General features: G+C 35.6%; 1 long non-coding RNA gene across 12 annotated transcripts in view; it reads right to left on the reverse strand.

Moving 5' to 3' along the window:
• LOC148225381 (uncharacterized) overlaps positions 1 to 27,632 on the reverse strand; it is a 43,528-nt gene that overhangs the window by 15,804 nt on the left and 92 nt on the right. For 2 of the 12 annotated variants that reach the window (XR_015806588.1, XR_015806584.1), the window contains exon 1: positions 328 to 22,862. This is a non-coding gene — a long non-coding RNA (uncharacterized LOC148225381). Of the gene's footprint in view, positions 1 to 327; positions 27,563 to 27,632 lie in introns of those variants that run through there. The other 10 variants (XR_015806581.1, XR_015806582.1, XR_015806578.1 and 7 more) reach the window with 10 other exon arrangements.

Genomic DNA, 27,632 nt, shown 5'->3' on the forward strand with positions numbered 1-27,632 from the left:
TAAATAAACTTTAATTTTAATTCTCCAGGTAGGAATGGTTCTTTATTGATGGCTCATGAACAGTGCCTTTAATACTACAAAGCACCACTACAGGTTTGATGAAGCTTTTGTGAGTTTGGGGGGGGGGGGAAAGTGAATATCATACATATTTAATGTATTTTTAAAAATGTATCTGTTAAACACGAATAATCTTAAAATACTGAAAATATGTTTCCACTGCACCTTGCAATTCTGTCTAATGAAGCAGCTTTCAAACTTATTTTGGGTGCAGCTTACAATCAGAGAAAATGAAAAGGAGAAACAAGCAAAAATGTTTATTGTACTTACTAGGCTCTCCTCAGACAACCCCATCTGATAATGGAAATGTAGCTGGTTTGACTCATCTGGCAGATGGAAGGATCAGCTAGTTCTTTTGAACAGTGCTCAATATGGTAGTAGGAGTATTGTTTTTTAAGTTTTCTTCTTTCTATTTTTCTTTCCCCTTCACCATCTTGTATATTCTTTCTTTTTTATTTTAATCGTTATTTTAATCTTTAATGTCACCACAGACAAGTGAAATGTTCTTTAATATTAGTCTTTGTCCAGGAAGGACCAAAAGCCTAAACAGCGACAAAAAAAAAAGGAGTTTTTGATATATTATTTATATTTCATTCAAAAAATGCGAGGCTGAGCTACATTACTTACTGAACAGTACTGATCTGTGACAGACTGTCCTCCTCAATAACACTCAAGCAACTAGTTAAAAATAAAAGATAGTGCACAAAGAGCAATGCAGAGTCTTACTCTTCTAGTCTCCCACGTAAATGTCAATAGACATAACTAGCATGCTCTGAACAAATGTCAGTTGGCTGAATTTTGCAAACAGGTTTTAAAATACTGAAAGTATAAAGCCTAAGGCATCAACATATATTTAAAGAATGACAGATTTCAAATAAGTTCCTTTTTTTTTAGTTGGTTATTTTGAGCATATATATAGTATTTTAAGAAAAGAATACATTTTCCTAATGAATAGATTGACTTAGGGCTTTCCCCCCTTAAAATTGTAAGCCTTCATTTCAGGAGTAAATGTCAATGAATCATCTCTTGAAAACTATTGTTCTTCCATGTGACCTAGTGCATTTCTGCCTGGTTTTATTTTCTTTTTTTTTTGTTGGTTTTAGATTTTGGGGTTTTTTTTAGTTGCTTGTGTCAGTTTGGGTGAGTTGAAAAAGTAAATACAATCATGCCCAGAGGAAAATTATCCGTTAAATAAAAAAGGACGTATGTGACTTCCTTGAAAATAATTAAACATACTTGGAAAGAATTTTCAGAACTTTCTATGAAAGAGGTTCCTCAGGTTGCAGGGAGAAGAGAAAAAAGCTACTGTAGTGTTAGAAAATATGAGCATTCATATATCATATTAAGAATTTTGCCCTAAACCCAATAGTAGAATAGAGAGAATACAAAAGAATAGATGGAAAAAAAGTTTTAACTTGCCTTATTTTCAGTCACACAGTACATGAGTTTTATCCTCCAAGAGGGAAGACAGAATACATATGCCAAAAAAAAAATCTACAAAAATACATTAGATGTGATCATTTTCCACATGTATTTTTTCTCCTTTAGATCTTAATACACAATTCAAGTTTAAGAAGATACAATAACAAAGTAGACTTAAACTTAAACAAATGGGATATTACAGCTGATTTCTTAGAGAAACATTGATAATACAGGAAATACATTACAGTCATACGTATACATTTACTGAAAGATAAAATTGTTGAGCGCCCCCAGCAAGCAAACTGAAAACACCAGAGGAAGTGATCCGTACACTGAATGGGTATTGTCCTTTTCCTAAAGAAAAGGGAAAACTAAATGATGAATCTCATCTACTGAGCATAACTCACCAAAATTTCTGAAGAAATTGACTTCTGAGACTAAAGGGGAAAAAAAATAAAAATTTTAAGAGCCCTCAGAGAATAAATTTACATAAAAATTTCAATTTCATTGAAAAACTGGTTTTTTCTAATAGAATCTTTGGAAGGGTCTCAAGGGAACAAAATGATAAATATAGTATTAGGAAAGTTAATTTATAGTAAGATGATCTATATTATTCACAGTTCTCGATTTTGGTGTATTAGTAAGAAGGCTTGCTGGGTTTTTTTGTTTGTTTTTTTTCTGAAGCTTTCGTATGGATAAATAAAGTGTTTGTCAGAAAATAGCATTTTCAAATATTTTTAAGATAAGAAACACAAGGTGACCTTAAACACAAATATCTCCTGATTATATGTAATAACTCACTCTTACAAGCTCTTCTTCTGCCCATATGCAATCCAGCATGGATATAACATATTTTGTTTTATTCCTAATATGCCATTTCTACTGCCCTTCAGGTCAGGCAAAAACGCTCCCAATTATATGAAACCAGAATGTTTGAAACAATAGAAAGAACGTTGACTGAAATACTTACTTTTGTTATCTCATAATTAATTTTCATCTGAATCCTCATCCTTCACCCTTAAAAATCAAAACAACAAAAAAGTGGCCAATATGACTTTTTTTTTTTAATACCATCTAGTTTAATGAAAATAAAATTTTTAAAAACCAATTTTGTAGGATATGACATATGATATGATATCCCACAAAGGGATCAACACAATTCTGCTAGGAATTGGAATGTCTAGGAATAGCAAGCTATGCTAGTACTGCTAAACTATCACCCCAGAGGGAGATTCCTGGTCTTCAATACCCAGTGGTACACAGCAATTCTTGTTCTCATTCCTCAGCCGACAGCTGTATCTGCCTGGGGGAGACAGCTATGATCTCGTTGCATAGCTTGTGGTCTGGACTTACATGTAGTGCTCTTACTTCATGAAGAGATTTTCTAGTTTTGGTTTTTTTGGTTTTTTTTTTGTTCAGTTCATAATGTCTGAAACAGTGCATGGCCTTATCAAGGGCCATGTTTTAAACCCTTAAGGCTTAGGAGCTTTCCATATCTTCCCTGACATATGGCATGAAGGTGCATGGCATAAAAAGCACAACATGTGCTAAAATTCTGAAGGATGGATGACTTCATAATGTAGGCTGCCATTCGTTGTGGGATCGTGCTCAAAGTATCTGTTGGGATTTCTCCATAAACAGAACTCTTCCCAGAATTATTCCCACATGAACTGGAATTACAAGAAAAGGAGTCTGTGCACAGACTCCGCCACCTGAGGTACAAATGGGCTGGGAACGTGGAAATGAAATTGGAAACTAATTTATTTTTTAATTTTAGAAGTACACATGGACATGTAGCTCAGCTACTATTGCTTTATAAGATTTAATATGATTCTAGTAATCAGCAGTTCTTCAGGGTCTAGAGCCTGCTAAAATATTCCAAAACTGATAAAGATGGAAGGTTCTCTACAGTTCCCAACTACTACTTTAGCTTACTAAAAACAAGGTGACTAAAATAAAGCATATTGAATTAATGTGTATTTCCCACACAGATGCCACAGAGAAAGGTTTAAATGGAAAGATTTAAAAAATGGAACTAGTCAATTATTTCTAATGATTGTGATCATTATTCTGTACTGGGTAGGAGAAGAAAAGCTTTAAATGAAATTTCAACAGATAGATAAGAAAATGTAATGGAAATGAGATTAAAATATTAACATCTTCTAAAGTCGAAAATAAATTTAGGCATTGCTCTGTGTGAAGATAAAAGAACTCAGACCTCAAAGAATATAAATTAGGACTGAAGGTCCCATTTCCTTTGACTCTGGATTTTCATTATTTTAATCCTTGTTCAACACTCTCCTAACCCTCACTCTTCTGGAAAACAAAGTTCATACTTCTGCTGAAGTAACAAGAATCCTGGATATGTAGAACTGTCTAATTTTTTAATGTGATGATATCTAATCCCATACTTGAGTGCTCCCATGATCTAGACATTTTGCCTTATATATTGCTTGATCTTTTATATGAGCACAGAGGACTGAGGAGACAATATGTTTTCACAAATTAACACATTCAGTATTTTAAAGGACTCTGAGAAATTTTCAGATGTCTGGAAAATTTCAAGCATTTAGACTTCTAAAACATGGAATCACCATTGTCTCTGTAACAATCAGTGTGTCCAGATGTGCAGAAATGAATACGCACCTGCACCCTGCACTGGAGAACCAGTGGAAAAAGATACTCCTCATTTGAAACTACAATTAAAAAAAAAAAAAAATGTGGCGAGAAAGAAGGGAAAATTGCACAGATGTTTGGTGTTTCACTTTATACAAGCTGCATGGTCACTTTCCATAGGTCACCACAGCAAGATTGCAATAATGGCAAATGGCATTTGGGTTGCTGTTGCTGAGCCTTTTTTATGAGTATTTATCAACTTGCAGTCAAGTTGATTGATTGATTGATTGATTGATTGATTGATTGATTGAAATCAGTTTCTGTAACCACTCAGTAGGGATTTGGGCAGGTTATCTTGGCTTCAATGGGGATAGCCACCCTCTTGGACTTGATATGGGGCCTTTAAAGTAAGTGTTTTCCTGATGTAGTGTTCTCATGTTTCAGGATAAGAAAGTGCTTCCTTGGCCAGATGTCAAATTAGACTCTCAGCAATTTAAAGTTTAGTGCTTGGCTTTTTTTCTAGATATAGAAGATACGCTCTTTCTGATACCTTCCAGTAACTACAATAGGATGAAGCCATGACCTAGTTTGCTGTCAAGGAAGAAACAGCTTTGTAATGTGCATTTCCCTTCAATACACAAATTCATGAACTCAGTGTGTGTATTCATGTAAGAGGTCCTGAAACCCTCAGTCAGTCGGTTTCTGCTTTTCCATTGCCTATCATGAAATGCCTAGAAGCTTTCACTCATTTTATGGGCAGGAGTATAGATATGGGTGGTGAGCTGGAATTGAAAGGTAAAGAAGGAATTTTAGTTAATTGCACTAGTACTGGGCATTGGAAGGAGACAGAAAATCAAGAGCAGCTGGTGCAAGATGCTGGTTGCTATCTGTAAAAAAGCATGCAATATTTGCACCTGAGAATCCTCTCTATTAACAGTAATCAATGTAGGAAGTAAAAGGTTTCTCTATTCAACTGCAAATTTCTCAAGTATAAAATTAAGCATTCTTTTACCTTCTTTCTTAAAATTGCCCCATGAACCTTGAACAAAAAGGCTTGAGGGCCCCATTCTTTACTGATTAGATAGTCTCCCTAGAGGGTACAACTACAGATCCATATCTGTTTAGACAAAGGAAACAACTACAGTTAGTGTTTACAACATTCTGAATGAGTGCTTTTATCCTCTAAAGAGACCTCTCACTATGATATTTTGAAAGAAAGCTGGACTGTCTACCTCTTGCTAAAGGAAGTCAAGATTCCAGAATCCAAATGAGGTTTCTAAATCCTCAGTGACACACCACATCCTCAAACACATAACAAAGTGAGGCACTTCTATCATCAAGAAAAGAAAGAATTCATTTAAGCCAAATCCTTCCCCACAGACGTTGTGCATAGCAGGCTATGTGTTGTGATAGATTTTGATATCTGCAGTTGTTTCTAAGGCAGGTACAGCAATCACAGATTGTATTGGGAATATTAAGGAATAATTACAAACAAGGAAGCAAATAAAAACAAAGCTGCAAGAATGACAATAAAACTCTTTAGCAGAGATTGCAGAGGAGAAAAATCATACTAATATTATCTAATCTAGGGAGTAGGTGTCTGCTTTGGGAATATTGATTTCATAACTGAAGCCAGTTAGAATTGTCAGTATTTTGCTTGTTAAAGTGAATGAAACCTATTTTATAAATTAAACCATGAGTTTCACATAGATTTTACCTCCGTGTACTTCTGTGTAGAATATTTTAAATGGTTTAATGGGTTTTGATTTACTAAGACTTTACAATATGTTGGTATGTTCTTCAGAAACTTTGGATCCCAGTTTCTAGAAAGCATTTGAAAACCTTCAGTAAATGGAATAAATAAAGGAAGTCAGGAGGCTTTAATGTATACCTAAAATTAAGATTCTAAATCTGTAGTATGCTGCCCTGTACTAGGGCAGTTAAACAGTTAGATTTTTAAAGTACCTCAGAATTCTTTTGGATAACAGCAGAATGATCCTATGTTTTCTTCTGAGCAAAGGTAAAGTTCTGCAAATAATTGCACCATGTCTTTGCTGTAAACAGTATTATACTGCCTGTTGAGAACCATATGTTCAACACAGCACAGAGTTCTATTAATGCAGAACCAATGTCAAAGATTTGGCTGCTTCCCAGAATTAGCTGACAGCATTGTCTAGGCTCTGTGCATTTCACAGAGTCTCTCCACCCTCTAAGGAATTTGTGATTTGAGAGAGGGAACTACTGCAAATCTCAATATCTATCTTCCCAACAATAAGGCAAAAACAAGTGATTGCACACATCTGGTAAAATAACTTTTTTTTTCTTTTTTAATGAAGTGGCACAGAAAGATATGAAATGTTGATATTTAAGTTGACTTGCAAGCTCAGAGTTTTTTGCATCAGCCACTGTCAGCCGAAATTATTTCTACTGCTGTAGCCGTCTGCAGCTAGGTGTATTTTTCCATTTTGCAGGTATCATCTTCTCTATTTATTTTAATTGCCTTTTGCAGGACATGGCAGTCATAGTTTTTCCTATTGTAAACATTTTTTGGAAAATGCATAAATATTAGATAAACATATAGAAGGAAGATTTTTTCTGTGTGCTTTTCACAATTTTTTTCCCTTTACACCCTACAGTTTCAGAGTCCGAGGTCTTCTTTCCCAGATAAGCAGCTGATGTTTTTCACAAAGGCGAACTACATGTCTTCAGCTCTGTAATGAGGGAATTTGACTCATATCAGAGTTTAGAAATATTCACCAATAGTAAGCCATAGGTTAAAGGATAATGCAAACCTTTTGCATTCCCTTGCTGTTGAGCATTTGGAACAGTTATATTGTAAGAATTACTTTTTGATTTAGTCCGATGTATTAAAAAACTAGCATAAATGGGATCTAAAGGCATTTTTAATGCCAGCTTTTCTACCAGGAAACAATGATTCTTCATTGCTATCTCTAAAATACTGACCTAGTGAAAACTTTTGTCTTGTCAGTTCTTTAAGGGCAAACAAGATATTATGTTGTGATAGTGTTTAGATCTTAATTGAAGCTAGAGACAACTATTTTGGTTAGGAAGAAACCCTTTGTCATAAAAATGCTATCTAAACTATCTATACAATTTCTTGTGAGAAATTCAGTGTATCTATTTGATTTGATACAATAAGGAGCTCCCTACATCATGGTTTAACTCCAACTGGCAATTAAGTACCATACAGACACGCACTCATGCAGTGGTGGAAAGGGGAACAGAATCTGAGAAATGTAAAATCCAGGGCTTGAGATAAGAATATTTTAATAAATGAAATGAAGTACTACTCCTGCTACTAAAAACAGCTCTAATTAAAATTGATATTACAAAAAGAGAGAAATAAAACTCAAGTTAAAAAAAAAAAAAACAAAAACAAAAACAAAACCATTGTGCAAGTGATGGACAATACCATTGCTTACCACCCACTGACTGATGCCCAGCTTGTCCTTGAGCAGAAACCAGTGGCTCTTGGTCATCTGCCCCATTTTGTACAGTGAGCATGACATTCAATAGCGTGAAATACTCCTTTGGCCAATTTGGATCAGCTGTCCTGGCCATACTCTATCTTGGCTTCTTGTGCATGTGACACTGAAAAAACCTTGATTTAGTGTGAGAACTACTTAGTAACAACAATAACATCAGTGTGTTATCAGTATTATTCTCATACTGAAGCCAAAACAAAACACCAGTTACTAAGTAGAAAATTAACTCTATTTCAGTCAAAACTAAATGTGATTTCTTTTTTCCCCAGATAAAGATGTTCTGCTTGGCTTTTTGTTGCAATGTGAATGGTTAAAATGTGTTACAGCCTTTCTTTAATCTGCATTTATCTCAAACATTCTGGCTGGTATGAAAATAATAAAGAAGGATACTCACTTTAGACAGGACTATTTTGCCAACCAATATAGCTGCAGCAGCATGTCATCCTAGGAAGAGTCATGTGGCATGGAACAATGCTGTGAAAGAAGCAGCTCAATGCCTGTGGCTTAAGCAGAATCTCTTCCTCATGTGATGGTATCTTGATGTCAACCAATGTAGTCAGTCATGTACCTTATATGATAAAAGCCTGTATTATAAGCCTTAGGCATTATCCTTATAGCATATGATGGAGATGTTTCTGATCATATTTTTCTTTCTTAAGAACTAATAAGCTGAACTATATTTATACGAGAGGATATTATTTACACCAGCACTGGTTCCCAGCTTCAGGAACAGCCATGTGTTTTGTGCCACAACTCCCTTAGGTTCTGCCTTCCAGGAGGCAGAAGGAGCAGTGGGTTGCTCTGAGTGACTCAGAGGGATTTTGTTAGGGCAGACATTCCTTCACCATTCCTTCCAGTGTGATAGAAGCAGTAGTAACCTCTCTCTCTCTGGGGAGGCTTATTAGCAGATGTAGAGCAGGCCATTTGACTCTTTGCACAGTACTTCTTCCTTAACAGAGATTTTCCCTTCTGTGGGGAAAAGACAGATGGGAAGATTCCTATGGGTTTATGTCAGCCCACAATGCAACACTTGGATTACTGCAACTCAGGCTGCAAGGGAAGCACTTGAAATTCAGAAATACTGGATGTTATATTCTTTACACTGACTGAATAAGCCTCTTTGGGTGCAAGTACAACATGAACTTTCTATTGACATCATTCTGTAAGATTTTTTTTATTGGAACACGTGAATTACTTGAGTATCTAAGAGGGGATGCAAATATAGACTGAATGGAGACTGCAGAAACAAATATCAAACTGCATTTCCTGTCTCTGTGTTTAACTACAAAAGTCATGTTTTTTCAACCAGCTTTTTGGGGGTTGATTCTAGTTTTTTGCTTTGTAGATGTATATTTTAAAAAAGCAGGCCATAACACCTAAGAGACAAAGCAGTGGAATAAAAAATACCAAATTCTATTGTTTTTATTTCAAAAATTTATTTGACCATAATTTCAAAAGTTATCAGCTGACTGTTGCTTCTGTTAATTTTATTTTTACTATAAGCTTTGGGAAAATAATTAAAATATAATAGGACCCATTAAGTAACAAAGATATATTGAACTATATGTGTGCATTAAAATATCATAAGACCCTAATCCTTGTAAAATCCGGATTCAGCATACCACCAGACATGTATAGACACAAGATAAAAACTAAACAGAAAGTACGGAGGAATTGGAAGGAAATGTGTCTGGTCTTCAGCCCAGAAACTAATTATTGTTGAATATTTCTGCAAATATATTCTAGAAAATAAAAACAATAATATTTGATTTTTAGAAGACTCATCATCAGGACTAACATGCAAAATATTCTAATCAATACCATTTTATGACCAAAACAGCAAATATGTACTTCATTCTCACCTATTATTAGGAAAGGAACTTTTAAAAACAAAATGAAAAACAAACCCCCAAACAAACAAACAAACAAACGTCACACGCCCCCCCCCAAAAAAAAAAAAACAAAACAAAAACCAAAAAACAACAACCAAATAAACAGAGAAAACTAGATGAGATTCTATTTCTTTAGTCTGGCTGCCATATGTACCAACCACTGACAAAGGGCAGCAAGGAAATGATAATGATATGTTTGTACTGAAGGCTTCCTCTGTTTGGATCTGGATGGCATCAAAGTAAAATATCTGACAGCTTCCCTTGGCGTGTCAGACCATAATAGCAGCTTAGAGAAACAAAACCCTGCTTGCAAAGAGACTTGGAATCACAGCAGAGAAAGCTGCTGTGTACGATAGAGATGAAGAAAACCTGGAAAAGGTGGGAGACTCCACAATATTTTAATACAGTGTTTGAATTTCAAGCTTCATTACTAGTATCTCTGAAGCCAAAATAGTTCAGCCTCTAAGGAGCTCTGAGCTCTGTCAACTCATTTTTAAAAACGTTTTCTGATTGATATGAAGGAAGCTTATTTCGTATTCATGGAAAGCCTTTTAAGAAACACAAAAGAAAACAAAGAGAATAAGCACACATTCAAGCACTGTCATAGGCCCTAACACTGACTACAGTCAAGGGACATTGCCTATTTTCCACTGTTATTCACATATTATTCTTTTTGCTCAGATCATCTCCTCTGATCAATTATTAAAACGTTAGTTAATTATTAAACAACGGTTAATCAAATATTAAGTATCTGGACATTTTTGAGTCCATTGTTATCAGCTGAATTTACATACAAATCTAAATATCATTGAATCTTCTTACGTAGTAGGAATGGCTACTGCCAAGTCTGCATTAGGGAACAGTTCCTGCTGGCAGAGATTCCAAATCATGACAACCACAGGGTCAGTGAAGACAGACAGCTCAGTTGTGAAAGTTGAAAAAGCCTTGTTTGCACGGCCCTATGCTGAACCAAATAAATGCCACCTTACAAAGCCCATCGTCTTGCTACTACTCCAAGCTTTCACTTTTTGCAGCTACCACAGGAAATCTCAGAAATCTCTGCTGTCATGATGCAGACATAGCCTCAAAAACATGGCAGGCGGGGGAAAGACAGGTCCTGAGCCACATATAACCACAGAGGAAAACAATTGCACAGATTTACCTCCAGAAATGAATGGGAAGTTAGTACAGTCTCTGAAAAGTGAGACTATAAAGCTCTATGTAATAATTATGAATTATGTAAGATTAAATTTAAAGAAAAACATCAAAGCATTATGAGATGGTGTTCCTAAGATGCAATGTTATATTTTTTATATCTGCAAATAAATGTAGTTTTTTATACTACCAGCATGATAAAACCCCCAAAATATATTGTTGTTTTTATTTATCAAGGAAACATCAAGTCTCTTGATCCTACCCACCATCACATAGGATTCAAAAACTAAACAATTTCAACCAAAATTTTGTGATGACTATAAGACTAAATTTTGGAAAAATAATCATGTTAGCTTTTTACCTAAGAAATCTGAAATTACAAATTGACAAGATCACTTGTCGTGAGGAGTAGTATCTCTGACAAATATTTATCTGATTGGTAATTTTGTGACAGTGAATGCTGCCTTGCCTTCTTTTCCATTTGATAACATTTCCTGATAGTGGACTTTGTGACCCTAGAGCTCTCAGTAAAGGCTGTACCATGATATTCGAGCATTCATTCAAGAAAAATATAACTGATTTTAATATTACAGGATGTGTTTGCAGGATAGCCAACTGGAAAAAGAAGTAATTTGGAGAGATATGTTGATGGAGTTTTGCTTGTTTGTTTTTTTTTTTTGTTTGTTTGTTTGTTTGTTTGGGGTTTTTTGTTTGTTTTTTTCCTCCCACAGGTGACTTAATTTTGTTAATGAGTTTATGGATTTTAGCTTTTGAATTTTTTTCTATGAGCATAAAAGGACAAGATGGTTTATTGCAAACATTTCCAGAGTAGATTTTGACTTTCTTCCCACTTTTTCTCAGAGTGAGCAGGAAGAAAAAAAGTTTTGCAGTCTTCTTTATGTGACACCAAAATAAGTTTTAAAATTTATCTATGTAATTTCTTTCCTATCATATTAAATATTTGCTGTCAGAGGTAGAGGCATTGATACAGATACAGTATATATTTTGCTTTGGATAAACATTCCATAATAAAAACATAACAAGTCGGGGTTTTTTGTTATTACAATTCATTTTTATACAAGTGACCTCTCAGTAGTGACCTTAAGTCTGGATCATTTATTAGAAAATAAACAAATAGATGGAATAAATGACTTGGTAAAAAGACTTGGGCTCTGAAGTCTCCCAGATGGTCATTAATCCCCCAGAAATGCTACAGACCCTGATCACGAAGGCGTAATTAATATCATAATTAATACGGTGTCTAAATGCTGAACTGCATTTTGTTTTCGTTTAATTAACCTTTTGGAAATATTTTACTAATGAAAAACGGCAATATCTGTTTGCCACGGAGATGCTACGTTATTTTTTTTTATTCACAGCAAATACAAATAAATTATGGAAAGCTCTTCATGTGTTCGTACACTTCACACTTCTGAGAGCTGTTGACTATTGGAAATGAAGGGCAAAGGCATGATTAGAAAGACTCATTATGCACTGGTTCAATACTTTGGTGCTATTCTTCATGAATGTGCTTAGCACTCAGAGCAGACTACGAATTCTCAGCAGGGCAGGCAAAATTGAATTTTGCTGTTCTGCCACAGAGAAGCTAAAGGGCAGAGGAAAAGGGCAAAACTAAGATGATTGATCTGGGAAAAGATCCTTGGAGACCCAGGCTTCCTTTTCCTGCAGCTACTTGGGAATGCATTTCTAGGGAAGCTGTCATGGAAATTGCCAGAGATTGTCATACATGTGAGTGGGGAATACTCCTACTGTTTTGGCTGCCTGTCTACACGCAGTGGGTGCTCCTGACATGCCAGGACATTTGATTCCCCAATGGCAACACCAGGAGCAAGGCTGGTTTTCCAGAGCTCTTAAGGTGTGAAGTTAGAACCTCCAAGTGCTCTCAGGCACCCAACTGTTGGGCTATATTTTTAAAAAAAGCCAAGCAGCTAATAGTTACTATAAAGTTGTTTATTGCAGAAGCACATCAGTCTCAAAGGCAAAAACAAAGCAAAACAATGGCAAAAAGTAATGGCACAAAAGCAATGGTAAAAGTAATGGCATAAAGCAATGGCAAACTTCAAGTGGCAAAATGCACTAGCTCTCTCTAAGCATATTTTTTTATAGAAACTTTTAAACAAGCTAAGATGCAAACTTGGACTACTATTTTTTAACTTATTAGAATTTTAGTTTCTTAGCACACCAGGTTACGTATAAACTACATACATGGCTTATCTTGTTTTAACTGAAAAATGCAAACAATATTCTTAACTTTATTATGTCTGAAGCTAGGTTCTTGGAGCCTCTAAGAAAACACTAGTACGTTTTTCAACTTTCACTAGAACATGTACTATGTTTTTGGCATTTAAAACTTTTTTACTTATTAAAAACACTTAAAACTTATTTTACTAACTTTATTTATTTACTTACTCATTTTATTTATTCACTTATTCATTCCATTTATTTACTTACTTATTCCATCTACATCTACTTACTTATTGTTCACTCGTGCTAAAACTTTAACTTTTACCTCTGCTTTATGTGTGAATGGCTTAACATACTTTAATTCATCCAAAGGCTTTAATTCAATCCCTGCACTCTGATCTCTCTCTGAAGGATTCAGAGAGACTCCTGGCTTACTGACTCCAACATCTCCCCCCTCCTCTTTGAACTATAAAGATTCTTTTAACAGACTTATTAATTATTTGTTGAATGCATTGGAAAAAACAGAGTATCATGATTAGCACCACTACTATAATAACTAAAACATATAAACTTATTTTTAAAAGCTTTTTCGTCTATGATGTTAAATTTAATCCATTAAACAAACCATTTAACTTTAACTATTCTGTGACTCATATTATTTGCAGGCTGCTTGGCTTATTTTTATTTCTTGGATGGCCCTTTGGTAGCAGAGAAGGCTTCTCATTAAGGTTTGGTATGGCATATGTCCCCACCACTTAATGTTTACTGGGCTGCATCTAGCAGCAGAGCTAAAAATTTTTTTGGTGGCAAACAGAGGCCAATTTAGTCTTGCCCCAGGAGGGTTTTGGCCAGCCCTGCTCCTTCCACCTGGTTATCAAAGTAAAACTTCACTTATTTTATTTAGTAGCAAGTGGTTATCATGGCAAGCACACATAAATATAACTAACAATACAAATAAAAACAATATAAATAACAATACAAATCACAAATAACATTAACAATATAATTACAGGGATAGCTAAACAAATGAAAAATAGTTTTTCTGGGGTTGTGTTGGATAGACATATGACATTTAAACTCAATATACTAACTAAAGTTACTTAAGCATTTTTAAATTGGTTACTGACTCCAACATAAGGAAACCGAGATACACAGTCAAAAAGAGCTGTCATAAACATTAGTTTCCTATCAGCATTGCCAACATGATGTAGTGCTAGTCGTTTGGAACATAAACCTGATCTTGCAGTTTCTAAAGCTGATTAAGGGTTGTAGACATTCAGCTTCAATTAGGGAGTTCCTGATTCCCCTATTAGCAAGATTTTTAAAATTTAATGATTATATCTGACTCATAACCAATTAAGCTGTATTACACAATGGATGTCCAAAGACACTTCACTTCTAGATACCTACTAATATTTGTTATTCTAATTATTCTAATATGGTATAAAATATTTGTATTTTTAAATTGGGGGTGTTTATTTCTATATATCTCTAGGTATTCTCACAGCTTTCAGATGAATAACTAGATTGCATCTTGAGCATCCATCTGCCTCTCAAATATGCATATTTAAATATAAATATGATGGCATAGACTATTCCAATTTTAACAGTTATTACGTACCAAGTAAAAGCTTCCCCTTTCTTGTTTAAAAATTAATCGATCAACCAATCAATCAAGCACAGCTTGAGACATAAATTCTCAGCTATGAATTATTTCCGTTATATCAAGAAAAGTTTTTTCAAGCAGTTCCCAAATTGTTAGAAAGAAAGTTTTTGTTATAAAAAGCTTTGATAAACAGTTTAGTTTATGATTATCATCTTCCTTTCATTTAGAGCAACAAATTCAATCAAAAATTCTGGAAATGTTGCCATGTCAGATATGTATTTACCTTGCACCAAGGGACAAAGTATTCAGCCAGGTTAATGGAAGACAAGAAAGAAAGATAATTTAATGTTTAGTTAAGTCTTTATCTGATTTATCATGTAATTTTCGTCTTATTCTCCCTGTTTACTAAATAGTTTATTAAATGCAGTCCCTTTGCTTGCATCTATAGGAGCAAAAAATTAGACAGGAACTTGATAATGCATAACAAGTATACTAGAACACATGTTATTGTCAGTAACACCTATAAACTTCACAACAGTCTGAAATAAATTACTTATCCTACCCTTAGATATTGTGAAGTAGAAATCAATCCCCTTACAATAAGCAGAAGTTGGTCTATAACTGGTTGGGAAAACTGTTTTCTCTTTTCTTGTTTGTTTTGTTGTTGTTTTTTTTTTTTTCTTGTGGAAGAAAACGAGAGTTTCTTGCAATGACTTTCCTGTAAATTTGCATTTTGTCTGTAGAAAACTGACAAGTTTTTATTGTCGTGCATCCACATTTTAAAAAAGCAGAAAAAGCCAATCAAAAATCAATCATATCCCAGCTTTATCCCTACAGCTATTGAAGTTAGAGGACCCTAAAGTAATATGCAATTTAATCTGTGGAAAAAGAATAGTGGAGAAAATTTCAAATTCATTCATTACACTAAAACAGTTACATCTCCATTGTATTTAATTGTTGTGAGGCTACAGTTTCTATAAAACTCTATCTGTACTTTTTCATAACCACTGAACTTAAACCTCATCACTGAAAGGTGTGTATGGGAGGTGTCTGCCTCAGGCTGAGGATTTTGGGTGAATTTTAAGTAAAAATGACATATTTTATTTAAAAAAAAAAAGCTAAAAAAGTCTATTACAAAACTCTACCATTTCCTTTCTTTTGAATAAAGAAACAGAATTCACCAGAGCTGAGACAGTGCTCTCTGTCTTGTATGATTATTGTGTCATTTCACATGGGAATTAAAAGGTTAGACTAAGCTTACAGGGGTCAGGGGAAACACAAGAACAAAGAACGATTGTAAAAAATGGATTTTTCATATATTTAGTTGGAACTGCATAGCACTTAGCTTCTGTAGTAAGAGGAGCAAAGGCAGAAGTTTGTCTGGAGTGCCAAATAAAAATCAAGACTACAAACACGGAGCTTCTGCCTTCTGCTTAACCTGCAGTTCCCCCTGCCGATGTCCTGCTGAGGAGGAGGAAGTGAAATGGAAATAAGTGAATAGCCTGGAGGGAAAGAGGGAAAGTGGGAGAGTGCAAGGTCAAGAAACAAAAAGCAGATGTTACGATGCTGGAAAATAGGACCCTTGAGGAACAGAAGACAAGAAGGTTAGGTAAGAGCTATGTAATTGGAATAAAAACTACTTTATCTCCACACCATGTCACAGCATGTTTATTCTCTCTAGTGCTGGGGGTAGGGGGGGAAGGAAAGAACAAACTCATTCCATGCAAGAGGAAACCTTAAAATACACTAATTGTAAAACGGAACATTTTGTCAGCACTTGGTACCTTTTTCCTTATGCTTGTTAATGCCATCATTTTGCTCTTGTGCTTATTGTTGTCTGAATGCAGATCCTAACCTTTAGACTGACAGCTCTGGGGTACCCTCTCCCAAGAGTCCAGCATCATGGAGAACATTTCAGGCATCTATTACCAAATGCATAAACAAGACTGGGAAATTTCTAAGGAAACAATAGAGTAATGAGTTTGACAGAGAAACCACATGGCAGGAATAAAGTATGAAAATCTGTGTGTAGTGGTTTATATCTTGGTGAAGTAATTTAAATATGTGTGTGTATATATATATATATATATAGATATATATATGTAGTGACCACTCTTTTATTGCTGATTTCGTTTTCTTGAAGGTGATTATTATAGTCACTTCATTTTGATGTATGATCATATCTTATCTGGGATACTTCAGAAGTTATTTTGGAACAGCAGGACACATTTGGTTCTAGAGAAAAACGTAGGGGGAAAATTTTGATATACATGTTTAGACATATATTTCCAGAAATAAATTGTGTGCAAAAGTAATTATAAAATTGCTGCAAATTTATTCAATATCTGCTTGTAGATTTGCTATGAAGGCTAGAGAAATGCTCTCTCTCAACAATATCCATCTTCAGGAAGAAAGGAACTTGGCTTTGTGCCCCTCTATCCACACATTACAAACCCTCTGGAAATTCACTCCTTATTTCAATAACAGGATGAATTGGATTAATTTCTGTGTTAAATTACAATGCTTCAAAGTCCACTATAAAATTGCAATGTAGTTGATAAATCCTTACTAAGACAAAGATCCAGTGATACCAAAGCCTCCGTATAAGCGGGGAGAAGTGGAAACAAGCTCCACTTCAGGAAAGCCATTGCAATTCACTTTTAAATCGTTATAGCAAACTCTCTGCTTCTGCCCTTTGGTTGGAATTTCAGAATAAAAGGTACAAAAGTGCTCTTCAGAGAGCTGACTGGACACGTGAATGTAATGAACAACAATATTTTGTTGATTACTTGAGGTTCATGTTTTCTGTTTCAGAAGAATATGCTACCTTACTTTTCTTTCTCTCAGTGGTACTCAACTTGAAAAGCAGAGAAACTTGCCTATGAAGAAGGCTGATGATTTAGTTTTTGGTTTGGTGGTTTGGTTTTTGTGTTTTGGTTGTTTTGATTTTTTTTCCATTTCACATAAACTAAGAAAACTGTGATTTACCCTTGCTTCTCAATTTGAGTCAAAAAAAATCCACAGGTAATGGAGATTTGCCACCTACACTCTTGTGAACAAAAAATGTCCTATATTTAAAGGAATCAAAAGATAAATTTAAGTGTGTACAGCTTTGTTTATATATGTTATAACTGATTTTTACTGTAGTCTCTCCTACAATTCAGCATTTTTATTACATAATTCTTTCCAAGATTTTTACCTCCTCTTTCTCCTCCTCCTTTCTCATATGTGTTTATAGCATTGTCACTGAAGCGTACTTAGCACATCTCACCTCCTCAAATAAAGCTGTGTTTGAAAAGAATGACAATGATGGTCACACATTACATCATCAAGATTTTATTTCTTTTTAGTGCAGTCTCATGTTATTGTTAGGATGAAAATAGACTGCGTTTATGGCAGGATATTTCTCTTAATATTCCATTTTTAAAATAAATTTGCTGCAGCATGTCAAGAAAACCTTTAAAATATTGCACAGTATATGACTGATGTACTGTATTATTTCACCAAATCTCTGATGCTACAGAATTCCACTGCTATAGACTAGCTTGTATCTTTACACACACTTTGTATCTTTTATATGTTTTTTTCTAAAGGATGCTGTACATTTCAAATGGTAATTTCACAAGATTGAAATAGACATTGATTTGCTTCACTGCTAATGACCAAGGGGTTAATTTAACATCTAAGAAGTACCCAATAGATTGTTCTTGATTTCAGATTTCAGATAGTGCCAGACTGGGAACCAGATACTGGATTCATCTCCATCTAAACCCGCATATCTAAACCAGTAACCTGTATCTCAACTTGTTACCTAGGCTTCTTTGACAGAGCAAAAGAGGTGCTTATTGTATACTGTTTAACATGTTCTAAGATAGATGACTTATGAGACATATCTGTCAGCACCCTTTCCTATTTGCTTTTTTTTTTTTTCCCTTTTTTAGAGCAGGTATTCAGACACAGAAAGAAATTTTATACATCAAGGTTTCAGGAAAGTTCTCCTGTTTAAAATAAAAGTTAAATTTGCTTTGAAATATTAAAATTGTTCAATGTTTGACATTCTGATAATTTGTTTTCTGATTGTGGTTCTATGCTTTATATTCTGAAGGCCAGCCTTTTGATTTTTTGATATTTTTAGTAATATGTGTTCTGATTATGGAAATTATACATATTTTTATTTAATTTTTCCTCTTTGATGTTCCCAGGCAACCTAATGTGTTGAAGCATTAAAAAAAAAGGTTTATTCTGTGGTAGAACAAAGATAGAAAAACTGCTTGAAGAGGTTTGTGCTATTTTCTACTATGTTCAAAGCCTTCATGCTAATTTAGCAGCAGCCTGAAATACTTTTTTTTTTCTTATTCATTAGGTTGCTAAGGAATCAGAGGTTAAGAGAAGGTTGGGCACCTTGCTCCTGACAAGTGAACCACCAAGGGGATGAAGAATATAAGTGCCAAGATGAATAGAAATTTGCTTAGCTATTGCCACAGTGTCAGAAGATTTGATATGTTGCCTCAAATGTTTCGATTCCACCAATCAGTGATTTCAATAAATCATTTACTTCTACAGAGAAGTGTCAGGAAAATTTTGAACAATTCTCAGTAATTTCTTTGCAACTCTAGGCAGCAGCAGTGCCTATCTGTCACAAGCCTAATGAGCTCTGGGCTGTAATAGCTGGAACTTGGAAAATTTTCTGGGCACATTGCAAAACGATGTGGATTTGTGAGGAAGAAGGAAGACTATAGAGTCATCCTGGCTGCCAGAGGTAATCCCATGTTCGTGGGAGAGGCATAATTCAGCACATGCAATTGAACTCATCTTGGATTTTGACAGGCTTTGTCTGTGTATTTGTTTGCTTGCTGCTCTTGTGATTGTAAATATATTACAAATGATCTGAAGATAGATTTTTTGTGCACTAGAAAAGCAAAGGTGAAAAGTATTTCAAACTGAAGGCTCCATGTTTGTTGACAATTAGATAAAAAACAAATCTATCAGCTGCCATGTCTTCTGGAAATGAAAAAATGCTAGAAAAATGCTAACTGTTGAATTTTTTTTGAAGCATTTGTGATGGCAAGTATCTCATGTTAAATGGATGAATATTTTTTGTTCTTACATTTATTGCTTTTCAGTAGTGCTATTTAGAAAGCACTCTTGAGTGCATTTTTCTTTCTGTAAATACTTCATTCCTGTGAGTCAAAATGATACTGTTCACATCTGCCAAGGATATCTACTGTATGTATTATGAAAAAAAATAATTGTCAGGTGACATACACCACCTCCATATAGATGTTTGTAACTTCATAAATCCCCCTCAACAAAACAAAGTATTTATGCAACAAATTAATTGCTGACGTTATACTGCAGATTGTTATGGACACTCTCATAATGGTCACCAAGCTGGGATTCTGAATGAGCCCAAGACAAATTAATGAATCACTAGTATTGCCAGGGCCAACTTCAGGCACTGGAAGTTGCCCAGAAGAAGAGGTAGTTGCCCAGGCAGTAAAACTGGAATGGACGGGAAAATATCCAGAGTTTAATTATCTTCTTTAAGAAGATCTTTAATTACGTTCTTTCTATAGCTATGCTACATGTCTGGAAAGACACTCTGGTTGGTTAATATAAGATCAGGGTGTATGGGCTAGGAGTTATTGATATGCAGAAGCAGGGCAAGAGAAAAGAGGCAGAAAGAGTGACATGAAATTCTGTTGTCACATTTCAGCCCTACTTCTTCTACCTGTGTCTTCTTTTACTGCCAGACTTGACACACTACACTTAGAAGTGGGAAAATTAATTTTTGTCTTGTGTTCCTGGTCTCGAGCTGCTTCCCAAACCAGTTATGTTGGCAGAACAGAAAGCAATTCAATTGCCATTATAAGAAACCTATTTATATGACCTTTATAAATGTCCACTGTATTTTTCCACTTTTCTAGATGAATGAATGTCGTAAAAGAAAGTCTGATGTGATGAAAAATTCATATTTTAAGACCTTTGAATTTCTCTTGATAGCTCTTTTAGCATCAAATTTGACAATATCTTTTGAGAAGTACATCTGGTCAATTAAAGACTTCAATTACAGCTAATCCATCATATACTTTGAAAAACTCTTCCAGTCTTAATTACAAATACTGTTAATAATTTAAAACTCATATATCATTAAAGTTGAAGCTCCAGGTTTCAGCTATCTGATAATTTCATTCCTCTTGCTATTAATACCTAAACCCTCCAGTGTGACCTCTCTGTGTAGTGATCTATAGACTGCTTAACTTGCATCCTAACTTTATCCTCCAAAATTTAAATAAGAGTCTTCTCTTTAACATGGGTCAGCTAAGAACCATCCACTTCCCTGAAGTAATATTCAGGCTAATTTTTGATGCATCAGCTTAGATCCCAGGAGGAACAGCTTCATTAATAGAGCATGTTATCTATTCCAGTTAGCTAAGCTTGTTACAGCTGGCTTGGGTACCTGTGTGCAGAGGTGCACAGTGTTATATAGACATAATCGGTCTCTCTGGCAGCATTAACAAGTTAAAGGAAAAAAAAAAAGATAACAAAGGTACTCAGAATAACAGATGGAAACGATACATTAAAAGAAACCGACAGGCCAAAATACAGTAGCGGGGGAAATGGCAATACAAGTGGAAACTTCCCAAAATTTAGTATTTGAATGATCTGGGTGAAATCCAATGGAATTTAATGCACATCCAGTGCTCTAGGTTGTGAGAGTCACTGTGCTGTCTATAATCCAGCCTAAGTTACTGGTAAATGTACTGGTATACTGTTCTGTTGTTAATATTTCTGCACCACTTTCCTGGCATGACTCAAAGAAGTGACAATCTACTTAACATTCCACAAAACAAATGTTAAAATTGACTGGTAACTCTAAGAACTTGAGAATATAATTTTTACAATAATATAGAAAAGTATTTTCAACAATGAGGTCTTACTTCAAAGGTTTGATAGTCTGTATTTTCAACATTTTTACTGCCTGACACTCAAAATTTTTAGGGTCCTTTGGATGATTAAAAATATTTAGCATTCTAGACCTCTCCTCCTACAAAGCAAAACATCAGAATTAAGAGTGGAAGGATTCAACCAAGCTAAAATTTTTTTTTACCTTAAAGTAACCTCCAAAGATGTATTTTTTACTGCTTCCTATCTGCAGATATACTATTGCCTATGCCAGGTGAACTAAACTGAGTGAGTTTTTCTAGCTGAAAATTAATAATCATTTTGTCAGGTAAGATCTTGGCAAAACCAGTCCCCTTACCTGGTTCATCACAGCTATCTAATCCTTGAAAAAGGGGGAGATGGGAATAGTCAACCAGGTATGACAAGAGCTGCAGATTGCCTCATCAATGTTGAAATTCTTGTAGAAAGACACTATTCCATTAAGTAGAACTTCATAGTTATTTAATAAAATCTCATAGGACTGTGGAAAGTAAGATACCACACTGAGGTGGATGAATGTGCCCTTTTTTGACATAAAATCACTTAGGATGTGTAGGCAGAATGGGTTAAGTATAATTTGAATTCAGGGTGCTGTGCTGCAAACCGAGATACCCCATTTTAACCTGAGACCTTGCCTGTTTCACTGTGATAATGACTGAATTAATACATGCTGCTTTGTCTGACATTCCTTATAATATACTACTCTTTGTTAAGTAAATACGGTGTTTGAATTCTTTATGGCATAAATCATCTTAATATCTGTCTTAAATATTGTTAAAGTTATAAAAAACTAACCCAGGAGAAACAATTAATCACTGCTGCCAACCTGAGCGTACTCATATGGGTTGTAATCTGTAGCTTTCCTGTTTTGTAATGCTTCTAAAGCTGCTAAATATAAGACTCTACAGTAGTATAATGAATAGAACTACAAAAAATATGCTTAGTTAAGATTTGTAGTTGTACCTTTTCACTATAATGCATAATTTAGTATCTCCTTAATCATATAATTTGGAGACAATGGTGTAGATCATAAGAGTTTTTGTTTTCAGTCTTATGATTTAATTGCTGCCTCTGTAGGTTCTGCTTGTCCAGTAAGGACATTTTTCATATATATTCCTCATGGGCTGGAAAATATATTTAAAAATATCTTTGGGCTAATTCTAATTTATGGTTTCCAGAGAGTAAGAATACTATATTAATAACTGCTGGTGAAAGGACCCCAGTGATGGGGTACTGGGACTTAGGCCCAAATACAGAGCTTATGAAGTCAGGAGAAAGGCATGCACAGAATTGATGGGGCTTGTATTAGGGTTGCAAAACTACAGCTGAGATATCTCTGCCGAAATGAATGAAAGAAAAGGGATTTGTTACCAATATTTGTTACTTTGATACCATAATCAATGGAGAGGTTTGCTTCCATGCATTGATTTTTCACATGTGACCTCTACCTGCAGTCCAAGGGTAGAACCCTATTTACAGCAATATTATATAAACCTTATCTACCTCATAAGATTATTATTATAATGTTAAGTTTTTCTCTGGTCCAAACTGTAGCATATATTTGATCACGCATATGTCTGGTTAATGTACCCCACTGAGGTTCAAAACTTAATGCCTGGTAAACTTAGTGGTTTTATGTTGGTTTGTTTTTCTGGGTTTTCTTTGGCAGTGTAGAGTTAAATGTCAAGAATTTCATTGATTGTCAAGACATTGGGTCAATGAAAAGGAGACTTTTTTCCTCTTGCACTCTTTTGGATTTTGTGTTATGATTAATTTACCTACATACTGTGTTTAATATGTCAGTCTCTAGCAGGTTGAAAAACACAATCAGCAAGCCTTGAATACTTAAATGCTTCCACAAATACAACATTTGCAGCATTAATCTTCTTCCTCTGCCTGCTGATGAGTTTTCATAGTGAAAAATTTCCTTCTATGTAGATGTGCACAGATGTTACTCCAGTGAATTGGACACCCTAAGAATTTGGCTTTGTGCTGTTCTGACCAACTGCTGAGAACCTTCTCGAGATCCGACCACTGTACACAGCATCATCCCTGATGGTTTTAAACCACTTCCACCAAAGACTGTTTGATTAAAATGCTAATACAGTACAAACAGTCCCATTTGCTTCATATGCGGCATCTGAGGTACTCACAAATGGATTTAAAATTACCCCTGTATGCAGCTGACATTTTTAAGGGGCAGTTTAATGTCTACTTAAGCTGGCCTAAAACTGTGCTGCCCTGCTGAGTCTGCAGGACCAATTCTGTAGCAACGAGACTGCCTACTGCTTGGGCACAAAGGGGCTGGCAGATGCACACAGCTGGGACAGAGGAGGAGAGCAGCACCACAGCTTTTGGCATTTGCTCCATCCTCCTTCTCTCTGCTGACAGTGACACTGGGCACTTTTGAGCCTCTTCAGTCATACAATGATAGAGAACTGCACTAACAAGACTCTTTGCAATATGGAAAAACCTGTCACTGCCTTTTATACTTTGTTTGCACAATGTGAAAAGCACGTTAATTTTCAGTTTTAATAAAACCAGGATATTCTTGTCTGGTTTTTTGTGTTTTGTTGCTGTTGCTTTTAGCTAGTTACCATTCCTAAACAAAAACAACAAAAAAAACCCCTTAAATAAAATAGCAATATATTACAAAAAGAGTGTCACAACATGCTCTTTTCTGTGTGCTCTACTCTCCAGTTCCCCTGATATCATTTGAGCCTCAAAAGACAGAAACTTTGACATCAATTATTTATATGCTTTATCTTTCACCCCCTTTATTTGCCACATGTTCATCAGTAACATCAGATTTCTCCCTCCAGAACTAATGGTCTCACAACGTGGAGTTTGTATTTGTTCCTGTCAGGTGGGGTTACACAAAGAGGAAATGGACCTGGATATTGCAAAAAGAAGTGTCGTAGTCAAGCAAGAGACAGAATTTGGAGGAATGTTCTTTTCTCTGAGAATGTGGTATACACTTTGGTCCAGTACCTGTTTATTGTAAAACGTGAGCTATTCCTGGGTGGCAGAGGGTCTTACTTCTTCCCTCTAATACAATTAATTTATGTGTGCAAGTTTCTATGCGTGATTGCACTATTGAAAGGTAACATGACTTCACAGGACGCCCTAGATTGAAACAAAAACATCCTGTTTGCTGAAACAGACAAGAGATTAGGTCATTTGAGAGCTGAGAGATTGTAGTTACCATCCTTAAAGGGGAAAAAAAATTCACCCATGTTTTCTTTGTGAAGGGTGGGTTCTTCTGACAACAGACTAATACTTTAAAGTGGATCCTCACCACCACCGCATTATTTTACAGTATTTTTTCGTGTCTGTTGTAAAAGAAGGAACTGTGCATGAGTGTTTCAAGAATTCACAGTGAATTAGATCTTGGGTAGATTTAGATTCAGAAAAGTGTAGCTTCCCATCTATAGTAAGGTTGAGTAATGAAATAAACACCAAGCCCTGCCCATACGGAATGACTTCCGAGTGGTCAAGAACTCTCACCCAAACTTGTGATGCCTCTGAAATAAAACCTCTACTTTAAACCTAGGAATTTATGTACTTGTGCTACTTGAGGAGTGAGAAGTTTCAAGAGTTCACCACCACTGGAACCTAATTATCTCAACCCAGATACTTCCTAAATACCTGGCTCTTTTTGTGAATGTTGATTAATGTCTCATTGATGGATGAACTTCTGAATTATTATTCCATTTGACACTGGCAAATATTTTGCTGCAGTCCAGCTGACTGTTCTACTCTTCATTTCCATCTGTTAGCACTTGGCCTGTACTCAAGGAAAATAGCACTACTAGCATTTTCAAGATCATTCAGATGGCTGATCTTGGTATCAGTGCAGAATGCTATCCCTGAAGCAGTACACCACAGCTTATCACCAACAATGACCCATGATTTCTTGCACTAAGAAATTGATGTGACAGTGAGGTCACTTTCCCATGACTCAAAACTTATTTCTCTGTTACCGTATCTTTTTCTTGCTGATAGCCCATAAGCCTTGCTTTTCAGCTAGTCCTAGTTATGACGAATATTTGAAAATGTAATAATATAATGCAATTTGCTGCCAGATGGTGTCTGCACAAATAAAAATGTAATTGGTAACTTTTAATAGTTACTTCACAATTAAAAGTTTTTCTGAAAGTGACCCTGATTTTAGTGACCACTCTTTAAATAGTATAATACAATAAGGTAAGGCAGAATGCCAATATGATTCAGACTCTTTTTGAGCAAAAAAGTTGGTTAGAAACCAGAATCACTATTTCTAATTACCTTAATCCAGCTCCTTTGAAGTTTGCTTCAATTAATTGTTTATCCTTTATACCAGTTGTATCCACATTTTTGCTTTTTTTTTTTTCCTTGAGTTGTAGTATAGCCACTATGTGTCTCTGCTGACTATAGAAAACTACCAATAGAAAAAAAAATGAACACTAGTTATACTGCTATTGGTTTTTTGTTGTGGTCTGAGCTTGGTTTTTGTTGGGTTTTTTTTTTGTTTGTTTTTGATGGGTTGTATTTAAAGCAAAGTAACTTGAAAATGAAAGAAACTAAGTAGCCTAAACCGTTTGAAATCATACATGGTTTGACACTCCTGCTTTACAATACGCTTAGCAAAAAAAATGAGTCTGAAATATTTTGCCAGTGCATCTTTGTTAATGTGAAAAAGCTGCCACAGAAAAAGTTAAACGCCATACAAATGCCTTCATTGCCTTATAAATAAGACTTTTTCCAAATGGTATCATTTGTGAATATATGAGGCCAGTCAGTAAATCACATTCATGTTTCTCCACAAATATCACACTGCAATTGAACACTATATATGTAATGATCTCAGCACAGGTCCCAGGGAGTGAGGAAAGCTCTTGGGAGAGCTTTACTCTTGCTTTTAACCTAAGTCCTACATATACTCTGCTCATTCTGAATTGCCTGACAATTTATGGGAAAAGTCATTCTCTGAGACTTTAATATGTTCCAGAATGGGCTAGCCTTGGGAAAAAATGTAATGGGTACAATGAGAATAGAAGGAAAGACTTGGGAGGTTTTCATTTGTAGTGTATGTAGCTGCACTCAGCTTCTACAGCCTTAAAGGGGAATGTGGCCTCTATTGCTGCTTTACATTTCCTTTTGCTCTCCTCCTGGAGTAACTTCCCTGGTAGCATAAAAAGGCACAACTGAAAAAGATTCAAGGTCAGGGAATTATATGCTGATCTTTGTGCATTATGCAAATTACTTCTGATGGGAAGATATGATCAGACAATAATCAGTATTTTTCTCTTTTAAGCCAAGTCTATAGGGCACATCTGAGAGATTAGGATGGTTCTAGGCACACTTCATCACTAATGTAAATGTGCATAATTTAATAATTTAATCCTTCTAAGGTGCACTCTGTAGCACAAAGAAATAGAATCAGTATCCATAATGTATGGATTTTATATATTCATATATCCATTTCAAGATAGCTACACATTGAGTAGCTTAACCAATACTTAAATATGCCACTTTATTTTCTAGGTATGGGGTAAATGAAAAATAGAAGAATATAGGCTATGCCTTGGAAAAAGTTATGCTTATTGAGATGATTAAAACCCACATCCTTTGAAGTACAGATTATAAACACAGTAAGTGGTAACACCCAAAATCTCACACCGTTGTGTTTCCTGCAGTCGACTACTGAAGAACAGCTTGGTCACAAACATCAGCTCACAAAGTCATCACCGTCAGCCCAAACTGATTCAAACCCGAGAATGGTGCTGTATCTCTCGGATTTTGTGGGCAGATCACAGCATCGGGGTGCAGGTCAGTATTTTCTGCTGGCCTTTCAGCGCACCACTGACCGTGACCGAGATGAGCGGCAGAGGATTTTACTCCTCGTGACGCCTTTGTATTTTACTTCAGAAGCCTTCAGCTAAACCTGAATGAGAACCATTTTAATGCATCGCATAAAACGAAGTGCCAGCGCAGGAACGCAGATAAAAAGGAGTGTGACGGTCACAAACAAAAGCGGCTGGTGCGCATCCCCGCGGTCTCCGAGACACGGGCACTGCCAGGTACTTACGCCGCTCTCACAAAGTTGTCACCCACAGGAGCGGCAGCCCCTGACGCCCAGCCCAGCCCAGCCCAGCCCAGCCCTGAGCAGCTCGCCGGTCTCCGGGCCGCCGCCCCGACCGTCCCCGACACTGCCCCGGTCGGGAGCTGTGGGGGCCGGTCCGCAGC

The sequence above is a fragment of the Sturnus vulgaris genome, chromosome 1 (genome assembly GCF_052056855.1).
Source record: "Sturnus vulgaris isolate bStuVul1 chromosome 1, bStuVul1.hap1, whole genome shotgun sequence".
Lineage (NCBI taxonomy): Eukaryota > Metazoa > Chordata > Aves > Passeriformes > Sturnidae > Sturnus > Sturnus vulgaris.